We start from the raw sequence: 13,142 nt of genomic DNA on the forward strand, positions 1-13,142 counted from the left end.
GCCCATGCAGTGCTGGGGATGGGGGGGAGCGCATCTTTGGTGTGACATTACAGAGATGAAGCTGGCATCACCCTGTGGTATGCCTCTGCAGAGTAGCATTCCATCTCCCAACCTGAGACCCACTACAGTGGCAGGTATTGCTGCTCCATTTCATCACTAACTAAGAGGCAGTCTTGGGTTTTATATGTTTCCAGTGAAGGTAAGAAATTCCTGTGTGTTTGGGCCCTCCATCTTCCCAGGGTTTCATCCAGTGGGAGCTGCAGGACAGAGAGGGTGAGGGGGTCTCTACGATGTCCGAGCTGGGTCTGTGCTACCAATGTTGGTGCAGGAAACCCAGCACCTGCCCACCACTAGAAAAAGACCTGCCCAGTCACAACCCCTAGCCCGGCTCTAGGACACTCCTGTACCCATGTCAGGGTCCCAGCCCTGCACAGCCTTGGTAGGGTGGGATGATTGTGCCTTCCCTCCTGCATCTTTAGAGGTGATGAACCCCCCAGAAGGTCCATCCGACAAGACGTGCCCCATCTCCCCCCCTCATGTCTGTCTCTCCCTGTCTGTGTCTGTCTCCCCGTCCTATCCCCCTCCATATGTCCCTTGGCCCCCCTCCATGTGTCTCTTCCCCAAATGCTTTCTACTGAAACATGCCCCACGTGAGGTTTTTTCCCCACGCGAGTTTCCCCCCCACTCAAGCTTTCCCCCATGTGACACCCCTCCCACATCCCCTGCCCTCCTATTTCATGTCCCTGCTCCTCCCTCGACCCCCCGCTATTCCACACTGAGGTGCACAGAAAGTTGGGAGGGCGCACAGCTGGGACAGCTGACCCCAACTGACCAAAGAGCTATTCCATACCATATGTCATCATGCTCTGTATATAAAGGGCCGGAGGGAAGGAGGAGGAAGGGGGAGGTGTTCGGAGTGATGGCATTTGTCTTCCCAAGTCACCGTTACGTGTGATGGAGCCCTGCTTTCCTGGCGATGGCTGAACACCTGCCTGCCCAGGGGAAGTGGTGAATGAATTCCTTGTCTTGCTTTGCTTGTGTGTGTGGCTTTTGCTTTACCTATTAAACTGTCTTTATCTCAACCCATGAGTTTTCTCAATTTTACTCTTCTCATTCTGTCCCCGATCCCACTGCGGGGGGACTGAGCGAGCAGCTGCGTGGTGTGTAGTTGCTGGCTGGGGTTAAACCACGACAGCTCCGTAAGCAGCAGTACTCATGCTGTGCAAGCATTCCTGTCTCCCAACCTCTGGGAAGTAATTCTGCCAAATACAGAGAGTGAAACAGCCAGGGCACAATCTACAGCAATTCTGCCACTCAAGGGACCTGGCAGGCCCCTTTCTCTCGCCTCTTACTCTGTCCAGCTAGGCTGGAAAATATGGTTGTTCCAGAAACCGCTACACCCTGCGACTCCTCCTTGGGTTGTGACTCCTTCTTTTTGCCCTGTGTACAGGCTGCTGAGGTCATTGACTGAACAGGACTGGAGAGCTTCACACCAAGTCATTCCTTTCTCCTTTGGGCAGCCACTTCCTCTTTTTTTTCTTGCAGTCTTGATGACAAAACAATTGGGTTCCAGTTACAAAAGCTTTTTGATATCAAAGCAAGATGACAGCTAGATTTCTACCAGCCCTGTATTTCACTGTGTTATGAGCTGAAAATGGCTTGAGGCCAGGAGATATTTAGAGGGGTCTGAATGAAAGAAACCGAGTGTTGAAGTGTTTGTTTTAAGGAGGTGAATTAGGCAGCTAAAGGAACTGAGCTGCTCGCCCGACACATGAGCAGAACGGCCCATCCAGTCAACCAAGTGTTGCGTGTTGCAAGCAGCAAAGTGCAATTGCGACGCTCACCGGCGGGAGCGGCAAGGAGTACAGAGCTACAGTCCTGTACAGAGCAGAGATGGAACCCCCAGGGCTCTACAGTCATCTGCTGAGGACACCTAATATACCAACATACCTCTTTGCTTTCCCTGCTTCACGTCTAATTACTTTGCACGCTGGAGGGGAGGGTGGAAAGTAACATCATACAGTGGCTCATCTAAGTGACGAGCCCTGCACAGGAAGCCTTGTGCACATGCAGGATTAGGAGAGCAGATTACTGCTAGCACAGAGGTGAGGAAAGGTGCAAACGACCCAACAAAGCCCGAGGATCACCAGTGTATCACTCATTTGCAGAACAGCTGCTTGCATCTGGTCTGCTCAGACACAGTTTCCTGCTAAACATAGCTGTGCCTCACACAAACCAGCTTTCAGTCTCTTCCTCCTGCCTTCAGGATGTCATCTGTGTTGTCTTATTTTTTTTTAAATCTCTCTCCAGAATCTGTTGACTTGTTGCTGTCACTTCCTGTCATGATTTAACCCGACCAGCAGCGAAAACAACCGCACAGACATTTGCTTACTGCCCCCCTTCCAGTGGGATGGGGGAGAGAATTGAAAATGAAAAAAAAGTGAGACTCGTGGGTTGAGATTAAGGCAGTTTAATAGGATAGAAAAGGAAGACAACAATAACAACAACAAAACCAACAACAATAATATACAAAACAAGTGATGAACAGCACAATTTCTCACCACCTGACGTCGATGCTCAGCAAGACCCCAAGCTGTCCTGCTCCCCTCCTCACCCCGTTATATACAGAGCATGATGCCATATGGTATGGAATATCCCTCTGGCCAGTCTGGGTCAGCTCTCCTGGCCGTGCTCTCCCAGGTTCTTGGGCACCCCACTCCCCCACCTTCTCATTGGCAGGGCAGTGGGAGACGCTGAAAAGTCCTCGACCGCTGGGCAACAGCTAAAATATTCGTGTGTTATCAGCATTATTCTCATCCTCAATCCAAGCCACAGCACTGCACCAGCTGCTGGGAAGAAAATTAACTCTCTCGCTGCTGAAACCAGGACACTGCCACAACCCTGATGGCACAGGCAGCCCGATACAGCAACCCCTGGGGTTTACTCTGGGGGGAAAAAACCTGCTCCGCAGGTTCGCCGTGCTGCTTCTCCTCCCCGGGGAAGGGCGCAGGGGCACGGCCAGAAACCTTTAACGCGGACAGATGCGAAGGCGTGAAGCGTTCGAGCCACCCGGGCGCACTTTGGTACCGAGCAATGACGATGGCCGCCGGGGCTGCGAGCGGGAAAGGGCAGAGACACCCAAGCCCCGCACCCCGGCAGGCAGCGACCGCCCTTGGCTGGTACGGACCAGGCCGAGGCTCGTCCCCGCTCGTCCCGCCAGCTCCGGAACGGAACGTGAAGGCGATCACGCGCCGGTACTGCAGCTCGGGAGCAGCGCACGCGCGATGGCGCCGCTGTGCTCCGCGGCAACGGCAACGCGATACTGCGGCGCGTGCGGGCGGTGTCGCTGCGCTCGCCGCTGCTTCCCGGTACGGACGCGCCGGTGCCGCCCCGGTTCACGCCGCCGTCCTCCGGGTGCTCGTGCTGCTGCCGCCGCCGCCTGGTGGCCGCAGTGCGGTACTGCAGCCCGGCGGTCACGCGCCGGCTCTGGCCCCTCCGGCGCGCCGGCGCCGCCCGGCGCATGCGCGGTGCGCGGCAGCAGCATGGCGGCACGCTGGGCGCCGGTCCCGGCGGCGGCTGAGGGCCGGGCTCAGCGGTGAGGTGAGGTGAGCGAGCCCCGGCGGCGGGTGCAGGCTGTTCTCGTGCCCGCTGGCAGCCCGGGGGTGGCGGGACGGCACGGGACGGGACGGGAAGGCTCCAGCCGCCCGCTGCGGCAGCCCCAGAGAGTGTCCCGGGAGCTGACGGGGGGGAAGGGGGGCAAGAAGGCAGACAGCCTGCCAGGCGCAGGCGCTGGGCCCCTCCCCGACTCGCCGGAGCTCCCCCTGAGCCTCCCCCGGCCCCGCTCAGCTTGTGCAGCAGCTCCCAATTCCAGCAGCTCTCCTGAAGCCTGTCCGGCAGCCCCGGGCTGCCCCCAAGGCCTGGTGTGAAGGTGGCAAGCTGGCCCTCGATGCGTCTCCAGAGAGGTTCTGGCCAGGGGCGATCCATGGTGATAACAGTCGCTGCTGCTTGTTTCCCTCTCCCAGAGGCTGTGCTGAGGACGTGGTCGTCCATTCCTCCCCTGGGGATGCTGTTGACTGCACCTGCCTCAGGTTTGTGTGGGTTGTCTCTGCCCGGCCTTGCTCTCCTTGCAGTGTAGAGGTGACAAGGGACAGGCGGAGCACTTGCTGTGGGTGGCAGGCAGGAGCTGCTGCAGCTGAAGCTGGAGGGGCCAGAGAAAGGTAAAGAAGAAGAAATGGAAGGCCATCCTGCTGGCAGCTGCCTCCTGCTGCAGGCTACCTGCCTTGCCAGGTAGGAACAAAAAGGAACTAAAAACATCAGTGTGTTATCAACATTATTCTCATCCTAAATGCAAAACGTAGCACTGTACTGATAGAGGGAACTAACACTTAAGGGAAATAGCAGGACCATTAACTAGCTTAAGCCACATATCTAGTAATCTTAACCCTTACGTAAGATGTTTTAACAAGAACTAGCGTAAGGAAGGGTCAAGATGACCCTTCATTCTGCTTGCATTTTTGTAACCAATCACAAGATAAGGAGGTAGTAAATCAGAATGGAATGAACACGGAGGATTCTCTGCTAATTAGGAACCGGTCTGAGTAAGTTTTATGGTGAAGGTGAAAAGTGCACAGTGAGGAAGACATACGGCCTTCATCCCCAAGACCCCGGCCCACGACCACCAAGAGGCACTGCGCGTGCGCAGCTGGGAGGAGTTAAAGGCGGAGACAATGGAAATGAACTCATTGTAATAAGACCGCCTTTCCACGGAAAGATCATGAATATGTATAGGCGCTTTTTGAATATGTAACATTTTGTTGTATAAAATTCAAAGGGAATTGCCGCAAGGTGCGCACGATTTTGGTGGGATGACCCCCCGTGCTGCCCAGCGCTGAATAAACATACCTACTTTACAACTTTCCCAGTTGTGGAGTCCGATTTTCCGCACATCAGTACCAGCTGCTGGGAAGAAAATGAACTCTCCCTGCTGAAACCAGGACAAAGAAGAAGGGAGGAGAGAAGGAAGAAGCAGCATCTGAACTGGCAAATTTTCCTGGCGTTGACAAGAGTGAGAGCTGCAATGAGTCCTGGGCCCTGTCACCCCTCTCGTGGGTCCTGGTCTCTCTCTGCCGCTCCACTGGCCCCCTCTCTCTCCCATGCTGCTGTGATTTTTCTTTGCTTCCCTGTACCTCTTCTCTCTATTCTTCTGTCCTGCTTCCTGTTCCTCTCTCCCTTCTCTTTCTTGTTCTACCGCTCCCTTTTCTTTTTCTCTCTGCATTTTTGTCCTGCTCCCTCTCATTTCCTCCTCCATCTCTGTCCTGTAGCCCATCACTGTTTTTCCTTTCCATTTCTTTCTCCTGATCTGCATCTGTCTCTTTTTTTTCCCCACAATTTCTCTGGCCTGTTCCCTGGCATTCTTTTCCTCTGCGCCTGTACATGCCACTCCGTGTCCCTGCCTTCTTATCTTTCTCCCTCCTTCCTTTTCCTCTCTGTATCCTGTTGTCTTGCTTACTGTCGTTGTTTTTGGGTTTTGGTTTTTTGTATTTTTTTTTAATTCTGTATCTTACTGTCCCTGTCATCCTTCCTGTTCATCTCTCACTCTGACCCTTTGTGCTGCTCCCTGGCCCTTTTATTTATTGCTTCAGCTCCCTGTCCCACTCCCTGTCCATGTTTCTTATCTCTTGCTCCATCTCTTTGTCATTCTGTCTGTTGCTTTCATTGGCTTTCTATGCCAGTGTCCTGCTCCCTGTCCCTCTCTTTTGAGGGACTCCCTCTGTCCTTCCTCTTGTCTTTTCTTGTCCCTCTGGCCTGCTACCCATCACTGTCTTTTCTTTCGCCATCTCTCTGCCTTGGTCCTGTCAAGGTCTCCTCCTCTCTCTGTCTCTAATGTTTCTTTCTCCATCTCTGACCCACTCTGGATCCCTTTTATTATGTCCTCCATCCTTCCCCTAACATTTTGTCTGTATATCTCTGTACCACCGTCTGTCCCATTGTTTATTGCTATATCCCCCTGCCCAGCTCTCTATCCCATTATTCCCCTCTAGCCTGCTCCCTGGCTTTTTTTCTCATCCTGCAGTCCATCATTCTTCATTTCTTTGTCCTGATTTGTCTCTCTTTTTTTCCCTCAATTCCTCTGGCTTGTTCCCTGTCTTTTTTTACTCCCTCCCGCCTTCTTTATTCCTCTCTTTCAATTTCTCTCTTGATCTGTCTGTTCTGTTCCCTGCTCATCATTTTCTCTCTTATCCTCTGTCCTGCTCCCTGACCCTGTTTTTGTTCCATCCCCTGCAGAGCTCCTCATCCCTTTTTTTATTGATTTCTTCTCCTTACTGTGCTTTTCCCTGTACCTTTCCTTCTCTGCTCCTCAGTCCTTCTCCCTCATCGTATTTTTCTCTTTCTGTTCCTCTGTCCTGCTCCCCATCACTGTATTTTCATTCCCTGTATCTGCTGCCCCAGTAATGACTGCTGAATTGTCCTAGGGGAAGGATGACTGTACAGGCACTGAGCCCCAGAGCAGACTCACTCTCGGGACTTAAACGCATCAGTGAATAAACATTTGCTGTCTCCTTTGTGCTCACACTGTGTTTGTAGTCCTTTGTACTTGGTGACTGGCTGTCACCGAGTCCAGGGGAGCAGGTTACATAGTGGGCATAAGGGGCCATGGCTGCAGCTGTGGAGGAGCCCCAGGCAGTGAGGCTGATGGCAGGGCCCCTCTGTGTAGAAGGGCCGCAGTCCCTGGGGATGGTGCTGCTGGGGCATGCCTGCCTGAGCGTGCGGATGAGCTGGAAGGATGTTTCCAACTGACAGGCTGACGGTCAGTTGGAGTCAGGTCCCATCAGGGCAGCTCCCAGGGATTTTCTGAGAGCTGGTGGAGGGAAAGCAGGAAGAGGGGCAGATGGCTGCCTCCACCCCTCCGGGTACCTGGAGGCCTTCCCATCTGCTGGAAAAGGCGCTGGCTGCCTCCCCAGCTTGACAAAACTCCTCCAGCCCTGCTCACCCTATGCAGCTGTAGCCACCTCCAGCACCTCCCCTGAAGCCTGTCGCATAGCCACAGACTGCCTCCAAACCCCGTCCTCATGGCAGCAAGCTGGCCTTTGAATGTGCTTTATTCGCCGTCAGTGCAGGTGCCATTAGCATCAGTTCAGGGAAGGAGTGGTGTCTCCAGCAGCTCCTGCAGAAGAAAGGGTCGCTGCCTGAGGAGAGCTACAGTCATCGCTGTGGGTAACAGCTGCTTGTTCTTTCCCTCTCCCAGAGGCAGCACTGAGGACTCAGTTGTTGGTTCCTCTCCGGGGGTGGTGTTGGCTGCGTCTGCTCAGGTTTGTGTGGGTTGCCTTTGGCCTCCTTCTCCTAGCGGCATGGGTGAAAAGGGACAGCTGGACTCTTAGTGGCTGCAGACAGGAGCTGCTGTGGCTGAAGCTGGAGAGGCCAGAAAAAGGTAGAGCAGCTCTAGGATAAAACACAGGGGATCCATCCAGCAGCTTCCTCCAGCTGCAGACAGGAGACAGCCTGCCTCTCTGGGTGAGGAAGGATCCCTCTTCATGTAGCCCTCAGCAGATCCGATCACCAACGTGCATGGCAGGTAACCAAAAGCGTGGTACAACCATGTCGGTGTGCGCATGTGAGGCTGTGTATCTGGGAAGCCTCGTGCTGTAAGAGCTGTAAGACACCAATCTGTTCTTTTAGGTGGATGACAGCGACTGGAGCTACAGAAGAGGAAGGGAGCGGGGGAGAGAGAGACAGAGACTAGTCCAAACTCTCAAATTCTCCCAGCAGCTCTGAGAGCGGGAGCTGTGGTGAGTCCTGGACCCTTGGGCTGTGTCACCCCTTTTCTGCATCCTGGTCCCTCCCTGCCCCCCCTTAATTTTTTGCTTCCCTGCACCTCTCCCTCCTCTCGTTATCCAAGTCTTTTCTCTGTTGTTTTACCTCAGTTTTCTTTTTCTCTCTGCACTTCTGTCCTCTTCTCCGTCCCTCTCTTTTCCATCCTCTGTCCTGCAGCCCATCACTATTTTTGTCTTTCTCCATCTATCTGTCTGTCCTCCTATCCCAATGTTTTTAATTCCTCCTAATCTGCTCTGTAGCTCTTCACAATCCCCCCCATTTCCCCTAATTCCCTCTGTCTGGCTCCATGTCCCTTTTTTTTAATTCCTCTCTCTGCCCTGTATTCTAGATATACTTTTTCTTTCTCAAATTCTCTCGTTCCAGGTCCCTGTCCCTACGTTTTCATTTCTTCTCTCTCTGTCCCATAGCCCATTTTTCGCTTTACCGTTCTCTCTCTGTCTGGCTCCCTGTCCCTATTCTTTAATTCCTCTGTCTCTCCCCTTTACCTCCTCAAGGTTTTTTGGTATTTCTCAGTCTCTACCTGTCCATCTCAATGCTCCCTCTCTGCCCTGTGGCCCATCACTATTTTTCTCCATCTCTCTCCATCAGATTCCTTATCCCTTCCTCCTCTCTGGCCTGTAGCCCATTGCCATTTTTTTCCCTCTGCCTCTCCCTTTCCCTTTTTTCAATCCCCCCTCTCTGCCCTGTAGCTGATCTCTGTTCTGTGAGAAGACACCAGGAGTTGCTCCTGCATTGGGCACAGCCAGTTCCAGGATGGATCTGCTGCTGGTCAAAGCTGAGACCATCAGCAACGCTGGTGGTGCCTCTGTGAGGACATACCTAAGAAGGGCTAAAAAATGCTGCACAGAAGCTGTGACAGAGAAAAATGTGAGTGTGAAACAGCCCTGCAGACACCCAGGTCAGTGCAGAAGGAGGGGGAGGAGGTGCAAAGATCCCCCTGCAGCCCGCGGTGAAGACCATGGTGAAGCAGGCTGTCCCCCTGCAGCCCATGGAGGGAGGATGAGGGGGTGTAGCGATTCCACCTGCAGCCCCTGGAGGACCCCACGCCGGAGCAGGTGGAGACACCTGAAGGAGGCTGATGGCCCCGTGGGAAGCCCGCGCTGGAGCAAGCTCCTGGCAGGACCTGTGGATCCATGGAGAGAGGAGCCCACGCCAGAGCAGGTTTGCTGACAGGACTTGTGACCCCGTGGGGGACCCACGCTGGAGCAGAAGAGCTTGAGGAGGAGGGAGCAGCAGAGACAATGTGTGATGAACTGAGCGCAGCCCCTGCTCCCTGTCCTCCTGCCCTGCTCGGGGAGAGGAGGGAGAGAAGTCAGGAGTGAAGATGCCCCAGAGGGAGGTGGGATGAGATTTGCTGCTGTTCTGCAGGGAAGCCCAGCACAAAGACAACCTGTCGAGGCTTCGGGATTAACCGCTTTCCTGGGCTTTTTCTGCCTTCTGCAGACCTCTTGGCTGTTAACATGTCAAAGTTCCTAGCCTCCTTGGTTTCCGGACAACTTATTTTGGCTTGGACTAGAGTCTCAGTTAACACCTGCACAGCCAAACCCTCATAGACCTGGGTGTGCTCCTGTAGCCCATCACTTTTTATTTTCTTTTCTGAATCTTCCTCGACGTAGTTTCCTTTAACAATTTTTTTTCATTTCCTGCCTCTCTGTCCTGTTCCCTTTCTATTTCTTTCTGTATCCGTCTTATGTTCTCTAACTTATAATCCCTTCTTGTGTTTGTCGCGTTTTGATTTCTCTTTCCGTGACTACCTCCAGTGCCCACGCTGGAGCAGGTGGATGCACCCGAAGGAGGCTGTGGCCCTGTGGGAAGCCCGCACTGGAGCAGTGTGTTCCTGAAGGACTGCACCCCATGGAAGGGACTCATGCTGGAGAAGTTTGTGGAGGACTGTCTCCCATGGGAGGGACCCCACGCTGGAGGAGGGGAATAGTGAGAGGAGGAAGGAGCAGCAGAGACAGTGTGTGATGAACTGACCACAACCCCCATTCCCCATCCTCCTGCGCCACTCGGCTGGCGGAGGTAGAGAAATCAGGAATGAAGTCAAGCCTGGGAAGAAAGGAGGGGTGAGGGGGAAGGCGTTTTAAGATTTGGATTTATTTCTCATTACCCTACTCTGATAGCTTTGGCAATAAATTCAACTAACTTCCCCAAATTGAGTCTTTTGCCTGTGATGGGAATTGGCGAGTGATCTCCATGTCCTTATCTCAACCCATGAGCCTCTTTGTCATATTTGTCTGTCCCTGTCCAGCTGAGGAGGGGGGGTGATAGATCAGCTTGGTGGGCACGTGGCGTCCAGCCAGGGTCAACCCCCCCCTTCCTGAAGAGCCTGTAGCCTCCATCCCAGCAGGCCTGGTGTGGGACTCGTTCCACCAAGTCTGACCAATCCCCGGGGTATCACAGCTCTTGGGAATGGAGCAAGGCTTCCAGCCAAAGGCACGGGCAAGCACAGCACCTGAGGGCTGCCTGTAGGAGCCAGGGGGCACCCCAGCCCCCCCTTAACCCTTTCCCTGCCCATGATGAGCTGGGGAAGCTGTTGGGGGCAGGGTGGAACACGGGGAGTCCCCACATTCCCTCCTGGGAGACAACAGAGAGTCCTTAGCAGCCAACGGTCACAAGGGACCATGGCGCTGCCACCACTGCAGCTCCCAGCGTGCGGCTCCTGGGCCCCCCCAGCACCCCGGTTCCTGCAGCCTTGTGTCCATCCTGAAACCTTCTCCCCGCGAGGTAGGGACTGACCCCGACCCCTGCAGCCCAGGGACGCTTGTGGGGACAAGAGCGGAGCTGACCGCTGGCCATCGCTCCTGTCTCTCCTCCAGGCTCAGCCACCCTGTGCCGACTGCCCCAGCAGCAGCAGCAGCAGCAGCAGCAGCAGCCCTTCCCCGCAGCCTGGGCACCCTCCGTGGGGGGGGCACCTCAGGGCCCCCAGGTACCACAGGCAGGTACGGCACCCCTGACTGCTCTGGCACCCCGGCACCTGCAGCAACCTTCAGCATCCCCGGCCCCCGGGCACTCCCAGCATCCCCACCGGCCCGGGCCCCATGGCACTTTTGGCACAGGGCTTCAGCAAGCCCAGGCAAGCGTCCCTGCCCTCGCCTGGGCAAATCCAAGTCCCAGAGAATTTCCCAAATACTTGGGGCCATCTCTCCCGTTTCACCTCCTGTGAGCGAGTCTCTTCCCCGATTTGCAACCCCATCCTGCCGGCACAGCAGCTCACCCCGCGGGGAGCGCCCCGGCCACAAGCTCCCCACGTGCCCGCCACACAGCTGGGGGACGTCGGCTATGGAGGGTCCCCCGGCCCAGCACGCCTCCCTCTCACCCATGCAGGGCAGCGGATGGCTCCGTGCAGCTCCTTGCTTGACCCTCGGCTCTTCTGCATCCCGTGGACAAGCAGCAACCCGCCTCCACCGCTCACCTCCGAGCTTGGCTGCCACCGGGGCTGTGGAACCCCCTCGGCCTGGGCAGCCCCTGGCACCCCCCGCGGCCAACCAAGAGACCTTGCACCCCGGAACCATCAGGGGAGAGCAGTGGCCCCAGTCCCCCCAGTGCTGCCGCCATGCTTCGCCGGCTACCAGCATGTGGAGCGGCAGTTTGCGCAGCTCAGCATCTCCGACACGGCAACCCCCATGGGGACAGCCCTGGGCAGCAACAGCCTCGCGGGCAGTGACGTCCTCCTCAGCCACAGCGCTGCCCCCCACCTCCAAGCCGCTGAGCACCCAGCAGGTGACCCTGTCCTGCCCCAGGAGATGCTTCTGGGTTGCTCCCTGGTCAGCCAGGAGGGTCCCAGCAGTGCCCACATGCCTGGGGACCCTGGTGGCACCGGCGGAGCCATCCCCCGCTCTGACATCGCCTTGCTCTCGCTGCCTGTGGAACTGGTCAGCCCTGACTACAGCGTTCCGGAGAGCACCACTGCCGTCCTGAGCCTGGAGCAACTGGCCACCATCGGGACGGGGCCCCAGGAGGCGTGGTGGGATGTGGGGAGAGTTCCTGGGGTGGGAGGGTGGCATTAGACCCACAGCAGGGATGACACGGAGAGCTGAGGGGGTGGGGGGTAAGGTACATGGGTGAGGGGTGTTGGTGTATTTTGCGGGGGGGGGGGGGGGGGGGGAGGGGAGGGATGATGGGGTGGAGTTCTATTATAACAGCTTTCATTAAATGCCATTTCTCCAGAACGGCTCGGTGCCTGTGTGTGACGGGGAGGGAGCTCAGGGGCCACTGGGAAACAGCACCCAAGAGGTGCAAAAGCCGCACCGAGCCCCAAATCAGAGCCCCCCCCCCCCCCCTCCCCCGGGCTGAGTCAGCGCCAGCGGGGCAGGCAATGGCAAGGGGTGGCTGCCCTGTCCCCTTCTCTGGGGGAAGCAGACCTTTGGCAGATGGGTCCCTGAAACACTCCCGGACACGGCCCCATGCAGAAAGCAGGAATGAGCCCCTGGGGCAAAGGCAGACCTTGGGTGCTGTGGGGGTACACGGACACACATGACAAAAAGGGCTGCAGTGCCTTCGTCTCGAACACGACCAGGGGCCCCTCCAATGGGGACAGGGCTTCTTGCAAAGCCCTTCCAAGCCTCAAGACAATCATGCCCTTCCTCGAGGTTCACCACGCTCAGCTCTGCCTTCTTTTTGGATGCCTAAAGGAGCCTGCAGCCCCAGGGTTAGTAGGGCTGTGAATGGGGCCGTGCTTGAGGTTTCTGCAAAGAAACACCATTTGGGGCTGGCACCTTCCATCTGGGAGCAGGGCCCGGACGTTTTCCCTTTGGAAGCTGGAAGCTGGAAGCTGGCCCGACAGATGGTAATGTAACCATAGGATAGGGGCCGTGAAACAGAAACTGTAGAATCAGGTTGAGAGAATTAGTTTGTAACCAAGGTAATAGGTCATGAAGCTAACTGACCATGGCAAGGTACAATGCTGCTCTGTTCCATGTACAGTCCCTACCAAACTGAACAATAGGTTCGGAGATATTAATCTGATGAAGTAAGTTGCTATGGGCAGGTGCACCTACAACAAGGATACTGCGCATGCCTGCGTGAAGGGGGTCATCCAGCGGACACGGGTGCAAGAGCACTGATGACCACCAGAGACCCCTGAGGACCACCGACTCCAATCCCTGAGCATGTGTGACGGGGAGGAGAATATGGAAATGGCTTCTAAGAAATGATTATCATAGGACTGCCTTTTCTGAGAGAAACGGTGAATATGTATGTTTTGATCCTACATAACCTGTGTGTTGGTGGTCACCTGGCATGCACGTTGGGTGGAGCTATGCCCCGTGCATCCAGCGCTGCAATAAAGAATGCCTGCCTTTTAACAC

General features: G+C 55.6%; 1 long non-coding RNA gene across 5 annotated transcripts; it reads left to right on the forward strand.

Moving 5' to 3' along the window:
- The first annotated feature begins 685 nt into the window (after positions 1-685).
- Positions 686-9,988, forward strand: LOC142598430 (uncharacterized). 5 transcript variants are annotated; one of them, XR_012832644.1, is made up of 5 exons: positions 686-3,600; positions 4,023-4,287; positions 7,247-7,573; positions 7,678-7,787; positions 9,594-9,988. It is a non-coding gene; the product is annotated as an uncharacterized LOC142598430 (long non-coding RNA). The 5 variants fall into 5 exon arrangements; XR_012832647.1 differs by lacking the exon at positions 686-3,600 and adding an exon at positions 8,523-8,700 and having other exon boundaries at positions 3,718-4,287; XR_012832643.1 differs by lacking the exon at positions 686-3,600 and having other exon boundaries at positions 3,718-4,287.
- Positions 9,989-13,142: the final 3,154 nt, after the last annotated feature.

This window comes from Balearica regulorum, chromosome 28, assembly GCF_011004875.1.
Source record: "Balearica regulorum gibbericeps isolate bBalReg1 chromosome 28, bBalReg1.pri, whole genome shotgun sequence".
Taxonomy (NCBI): domain Eukaryota; kingdom Metazoa; phylum Chordata; class Aves; order Gruiformes; family Gruidae; genus Balearica; species Balearica regulorum.